The sequence below is a fragment of the Otolemur garnettii genome, unplaced genomic scaffold (genome assembly GCF_000181295.1).
Source record: "Otolemur garnettii isolate 467f Iridium unplaced genomic scaffold, OtoGar3 scaffold00293, whole genome shotgun sequence".
In the NCBI taxonomy this organism is placed as follows: domain Eukaryota; kingdom Metazoa; phylum Chordata; class Mammalia; order Primates; family Galagidae; genus Otolemur; species Otolemur garnettii.
The window spans coordinates 643,810-651,018 of record NW_003852688.1 but is presented as its reverse complement, the minus strand read 5'-3'; the positions used below and the strand labels follow the sequence as shown (position 1 = coordinate 651,018).

Genomic DNA, 7,209 nt, shown 5'->3' with positions numbered 1-7,209 from the left:
GTTGAGATTTAAGAGGTATGTGGTATATGAAGAGATTACAATAAACTGATGGGAATATTCATGTCTTAATATTAAGAAAAAAAGCAGAATAAAACATTGTATATAGCCCTAGAAAAATACTAACACTTGCGACCAAGACAACACAATGACCCAAGATATATTTGTCACAGCATTGTTTATTTATTTATTTTTTTTGAAACAGAGCCTCAAGCTGTCCCCCTGGGTTGAGTGCTCTGGCATCACAGCTCACAGCAACCTCCAACTCCTGGGCTCGAGTGAGTCTCCTGCCTCAGCCTCCTAAGTAGCCCTGGGATTACAGGCGCCTGCCACAACCCCTGGCTATTTTTTGGTTGCAGCCGTCATTGTTATTTGGCGGCCCAGGCTGGATTTGAACCCGCCAACTTAGGTGTACGTGGCTGGCGCCTCAACCACTTGAGCCACAGGCTCTGAGCCCACAGCATTTAAAAGCCAAGAACCAAATTTAATCTTCTCAATGGGATTGGATAAACTGTATTATATCCATAAAGTGGGAGTTTTAGATAGCCAAAAATAATGAACTAGATCAGTATGTATAACTTGGATAGCTGTAAAGCCGAGGAAAACAAAAGAAAAAAATAAATAAAACAAAAGCAATACTACCTATTTGCCATAGTAATGAGTATAGAAAATCCATACCGGATCAACATATACCAAACTTACAAAAGTATTTCAGTTGAAGTACAGGGCCATTCATGGTCAGAATAGGGAGAATAGGAAATAGTGGTTAAAAATGATTTTAATAATAAATTCCTTTCAAAAAGAGACTGAGTGCTTATGTATTACTTTTTTTTTTTTTTTTTGAGACAGAGCCTCAAGCTGTCACCCTGGGTAGAGTGCTGTGGCATCACAGCTACCTCCAACTTCTGGGCTCAAGCGATTCTCCTGCCTCCCAAGTAGCTGGGACTATAGGCACCTGGCACAATGCCTGGCTATGTTTTGGTTGCAGTTGTCATTGTTGTTTGACAGGCCCGGGCTGGATTCAAACCCGCCAGCTCAGGTGTATGTGGCTGGTGCCTGAGCCACAGGCCCCAAGCCTATGTATTACTCTTTAAGTGTGCAACTAAATAAACTGGAAGCAAATATGTATACATGTTAACAGTGCTGAATTCTTAGTGGAAGGAATATTTTCTCCATTATACTTTTCGAATTCTATTACCCCACCATCATCCCTGACCCAGAACTAGGAACACAGCAATGGAAGAAAACTAGAAGGAAACACACAGGTGTTAGTCGTCTTCAAGAGACTCCTTTATTATTTCTACTTGTATTCCTTTGACTCTACTAAATTTCTATAGTGCGTCATTTTATTTACTTATTTTTGAGGCAGAGTCTTGCTCTGTCACCCTGGGTAGAGTGCCATGGTATCATCATAGCTCACAGCAACCTTAAACTCCTCAAGTCACCCTCCTGCCTCAGCCTCCCAATTAAGCTGGGACTATAGGTGCATGCCTCCATGCCTGGCTAATTTTTCTGTTTTTCAGTAGAAATCTGGTCTTGCTCTTGCTCAGGCTGGTCTCAAACTCAAGTCATCCTCCTGCCTCAGCCTCCCAATTAAGCTGGGACTACAGGTGCATGCCTCCATGCCTAGCTAATTTTTCTGTTTTTCAGTAGAAATCTGGTGGTCTTGCTCTTGCTCAGGCTGGTCTCAAACTCCTGAGCTCAAGCAATCTACCCACCCTGGATTCCCACAGTGCTAGAATTATAGGGATGAGTTATCGTGTCAGGCTTTAAGCAATCCTGCTTAAATACAAATTCATTAAAAAAAAAAAAAATCCGAAGATTCTAGGTGATGAGGTATGTGGTCCTCAAGATCAGTAGATCAGTTATATCCAGGAACATACTCTATCACAATTGCCAGAAAACTCCCTGACAAGTGGGTAACAATGTTCAGCCACTGTAGTTTAATTCATAAGAATGGTTCTATAGAAGGATTTTGCTTGAAGCTACCATTAAGAATTTAAAATGGCTGGGTACAGTGGCTCATATGTCTGTAGTCGTAGCACTCCAGGAGGCCAATGCAGGTGAACTACTTTGAGCTCAGGAGTTTAAGATCAGCCTGAGCAAGAGTGAGACCCTATTACTACTTAAAATAAAAAAAAGAAAAGAAAAGAAAAAACTGAGGCAAGAGGATCACTTGAACCCAAGAGTTTGAGGTTGCTCTGAACTATAATTCCACGGTACCCAGGGCGACAGAGTGAGACCCTGCCTCAATAAAACAAACAAACAAACAAACAACAACAACAAAAAACTAGTTGGGCATTATGGTGGGCATGGCTGCAGTCCCACCTACTTGGGAGGATGAGGCAGGCGGATCATTTGAACCCAGGAGTTTGAGGTTGCTGTGAGCAAGGTTGACACCATGGCACTCGAGCCTGGGGCAACAGAGTGAGACTCTGAACTAAAAGAAAAAAAAAGTTCAAAATGTATTCTTGATACTTAAAATCCTATGGCCTCTGCTAGAGTTCTCAAAACTAACACCCAGTGAAGCAACATCTATGGCAAAGTTCCCAGTGCTAGCTTCAGAGGAGAATCACCTGGAGAGCTCTTTAGAAAACAAAATTAAGTGCTACATTAGAAGGTGGTATTTCAGGAGAAAAACACAGCAAAAGAGGGGAATAGAAATAGGAAGGCTGAGGTGGGGGTGCAACTTCAATTGAGATGATCAGAGAGGGCCTTCCTTGAGAAGGTGACCTACCCTTGAGGGAAGAGCCATTTGGTACCTGGGGAGTATCTACATAGCATGAACAGCCAAGTGCAAGATGCCATCAAGAATTTGCTGAATGTGTTTGAAGAACAGAAAAGTCACTAGTGAAACTGAGGGGAAGTGAGGGGCAAAGTGAGTGGGGTCAAGGTGATCAGCATTTGGCTTTCAATCTGAGGGAGATGGGGAGCCACTGAGACTAGTGGATATTACTCACAACCTTGGTTTGTTTTATTTTCCCCAACCAGCAGTTTGATTCCTCAAAAAGGCTTGTTGAGGACCAGGTGCAGTGACTCAGGCCTATAATCTTAGCTAGCACTCTGAGAGGCAAAAGTGGGAGGATAACTTGAGCTCAGGAGTTTGAGACCAGCCTCCAACCAGCCTGAGAGAGGGAGACCCATCTCTACCAAAAACAGAAAAATTAGCCAGGCATTGTGGTGGGCACCTGTAGTCCCAGCTATTTGGGAGGCTGAGCCAGGAGGATAACTTGAACCCAGGAGGAGTCTGAGGTTGTAGTGAGTTAGGCTGATATCACAGCACTCTAGCCTTGGGCAACAGAGACTTGTCTAAAAAAAAAAATAATAATAAAGGTTTGTTGAGGAACAGCTCAATAACTCATAGCACCTCAGTGCTGAGGAAAGAAAGATGTAAATGTGGGAATGACAGATCTCAAATAAAATGGAATAGGAATCCTACAGTGGCATAAATCTTCAACAATTTGATGCCACGGGGCATTTTAAAGGTTTAAGTCAAAAAAAAAAATTAGCTATGGGGGGCTGGGCACAGCGGTTCATGTCTATAATCCTAGCACTTTGGGAGGCTGAAATGGGAGGATTGCTTGAGGCCAGGGGTTCAAGACCAGCCTACGCAACACAGTGAGACCCTGTGTCTGCAAAAAATTATTAAATTAACCAGGTGTTGGGGCCTGCACCTACAGTCTCAGCTACTCCAGAGGCTGAGGCAGGAGGATCACTTGAGCCCAGGAGTTTTTTGTTTGTTTGAGACAGAGCCTTGAGCTGTCCCCCTGGATAGAGTCTGTGGCATCACAGCTCACAGCAACCTCCAAATACTGGGCTCAAGCGAATCTCCTGCCTCAGCCTCCCAAGTAGCTGGGACCACAGACATCCGCCACAACACCCAGCTATTTTTTTGGTTGCAGCTGTCATTGTTGTTTGGTGGGCCCAGGCTGGATTCAAACCCGCCACCTTAGGTGTATGTGGCTGGCACCTTAGCCACTTGAGCCACAGGCGCTGAGCCTGAGCCTAGGAGTTTGAGGTTGCTGTGAGCTATGAGGACACCACTGCACTCCAGCCTAGGTGATACAGCAATGTTTTTCAACCTTTTAATCTCATGGCACACTTGAACCTATTGCCGAACTTTTGCAGCACAGTTAAATTGTGTTGATCAAGAAAAAGAGTGAAGAAAAGAATATACTTTCTACATTTTGAACTTCTTTTGAAAACAATTAATGATCTTTAAAAATTTTCACAACACACCAGCTAAAAATCACTGTGACAGAGCAAGACTATCTCAAGGGGGAAAAAAAGAAAATAGCTATAGAGAGCTTTAAACATCTATCAGAACTGTCTATAAAAGATTAAAGTGCCTCCTTCATTGTGAAGAGTACATTTGGAGTTAATATAATTTCTATACTGTTTTCAATTAAATCTTCGTTTGGTTTGTTTGAATCCAGGAGTACGTAACAGAGAGGGCCAAAAAAGACTTAGTAAACACATGCTTTAGCAATAAATGGGTTGGAAGCCAGTCCCCAATGCCCCTACTAAGAATAAAACGCCATGTGAACTCTGGGATGAAGGGCAGGATCAGACCATTAAAAGCCAAGTACTAAACAAGGACAAGGAATCCAGCTCCAACTCTGATCAACCACAGGCTTTGGGCAAGCCACTTCAGTTCTGTAAGTCTGTTCTTTTACCTACAAAGAGAAATAGCTGAACCACATGATCCCCAAATGCTCCACTCTTATTTCTAAATGCCGTATCAGCTCTAAAAATCTAGAATTTAGTAACAATGGCCAGAGGTCTGAGAACAAAGGACTTAGGGGAAATATTTAATAGTTAAGTCCTTAAAGGAAATGATTTTTTTTTTCCTTTTTGACACAAGAGTCTCACTTTGTTGCCCTTAGTAGAGTGCTGTGGCATCACAACTCACAGCAACCTCAAACTCTCGGGCTCAAGTGATTCTCTTGCCTCCCAAGTAGCTGGGACTACAGGTGCCCACCACAATGCCTGACTATTTTTAGAGACAGGGTCTCGCTCAGATCTTAAAACTCCTGAGCTCACCAATCCCCTGCCTTGGCCTCCCAGAGTGCTAGGATTACAGGTATGCGCCACCATACTTGGGCCAGGAAATTAATTATGAAAAGTAGTATTTTTAGGTACAGAAGTATTCTGGAGAATACAAAACCACCAACATACTATAATATCACAAAGAGCCACAAAATCCTCTGACTGTTCCAAAGTAGGTAGAAACAGTTAATAATCTTGCCTTTTTTTTTTTTTTGAGACGGAGCCTCAAGCTATCCCCCTGGGTAGAGTGCCATGGCATCATGCTCACAGCAACCTCCAACTCCTGGGCTCAAGCGAGTCTCCTGCCTCAGCCTCCCAAGTAGCTGGGACTACAGGTGCCCGCCACAACGCCTGGCCATTTTTTGGTTGCAGCCATCATTGTTGTTTGGCGGGCCCGGGCTGGGGATTCGAACCCGCCACCTTAGGTGTATGTGGCTGGCGCCTTAGCCGCTTGAGCCACAGGCGCCGAGCCAATATTCTTGCCTTTGAGGAATAAGCACAGCCAGACCAATTCTACCAAAAAACATTTTCTAAACTTAAACGAGCTCTTCCTATACCAGGTTTTTTTAGCTGTTAGAAAAATATCCAAAGCAAATAAACAGAAAAGAAAAGAAAGGACTTTACATTAGTTCTTGGATAAGCTACGGGCAGTGTTTCTGGCAAAGCCATTTACACTCTGGATAATCAACAATGGAACTTCTGGATGGGGAGGGGAGGAGACAGGCCAGGAATTCAGAGAAGGAACATTCTCAGGACAGAGTGTGTTGGCCCTGGAACATTCTCCTTCCTTTTGGCAATGCTATCATCACATTAATGAATATGTCTACAACAAAAGAATTTTCCCAACATTTATTTCCATTCAACCAGGAACTATTTAAGAGAGTGTATTTTGAAAACTACTTTTATGGAAACGTTAGTAGAAACAGTAGGTCATTTTTAATCTACATAATTTAAGGTTTTATTCACTACCAGACACTTTCTAATGATATACTTCAGGCTCAGACCAAATAAAACTCAGAAGTCCTTTGTTTAATCTTCTGGACAATTATTCTCTGACATAGCTCTAGCACTTGTTAAAAAAAGGGATCTAGGGAGACAGATAATAGGAATAAATGTCCAGATAAAAGCTCACAGCCTTCTCTTTGGCAGAAGGGAATTAGGTGATTTATAATTCTGAAGGCGTCCAAATCATGCATAGGTGATGTAAAACTATGTACCCTAAAAAGTAAAAAGCTCGTTGGCTCAATGCCTGTAGCATAGTAGTTATGGCTCTGGCCACATGCACTGAGGCTGACTGGTTCAAACCCAGGCTGGGCCAGCTAAACAACAATGACAACTGCAACAAGAAAATGGCCATGTATTGTGGTGGGTGTCTGTAGTCCCTGTTACTTGGGAGGCTAAGGCAAGAGAATCGCTTAAGCTTAAGAGTTGGAGGTTGTTGTAAGCTGTGATGCCACAGCACCCTAGTGAGGGAGGGATAGTGAGATTCTGTCTCAAAAAAAAAGTAAAAAGCACAGATCACAACAAAAAAATATGCCTTGTTCCACTCCAATACCCAACTGCTTTGGAATAACAAATCACTTGATCCACAGGCTCACAGACAGAGAACATAAATAGCATCGTGCCAAGTGATGCTAAAAATTGGTTATTATTTCAGCCTGTGTTCAATCTCAGGAAGAGGTCTGTCCAAAGTTGGATACACTTTTGAGTAACTTCTGATGTTAGTGTTCTTACGTAAGCAAATGGCGCAAAAATTCCTTTTTTTTACCTTTGTTTTCTTTGAGAGAATATTAATAACCAAATTTGTGGGTAGATGAAATACCCTGGGCCAATTATCTATCCAGAAATTTCACTTATTATTCCGACAACGTTAAGAAGTTAGACAAATGACTCATGAAACAAGGTAAATCCACCATAAGGTAAACAGGTGAAAAGAGCCAAAGGCAAGAACAGAAGCCACAGCCCAGAGATAAAACACACCTGGACTGAAGTGGTTGAGACAGCTGTAACTGATGCAACTTAATTACAAGCTTGCAAACTCCTATGAGAAAACATTAAATGAATATATGAAGTCATTCTGATATTCTACCTTCAGAATAAATGCCCACATAGACTATTTGCAAACTGGGTGATCCTATTTTTGAGGAGGTGTAATTCTTTAAA

General features: G+C 42.4%; 1 protein-coding gene across 2 annotated transcripts in view; it reads right to left on the bottom strand.

Annotated features, from left to right (window-relative positions):
* Window positions 1-7,209, bottom strand: part of UBE2H (ubiquitin conjugating enzyme E2 H) — a 124,781-nt gene that overhangs the window by 29,014 nt on the left and 88,558 nt on the right. The window contains exon 1 of one of the 2 annotated variants that reach the window (XM_023508936.1): window positions 7,027-7,139. The exons of the other annotated variant lie outside the window; for it this stretch is intronic. The gene's annotated coding sequence lies outside the window, so the exon portion shown is untranslated. Of the gene's footprint in view, window positions 1-7,026; window positions 7,140-7,209 lie in introns of those variants that run through there. 2 annotated transcript variants of the gene reach the window in all.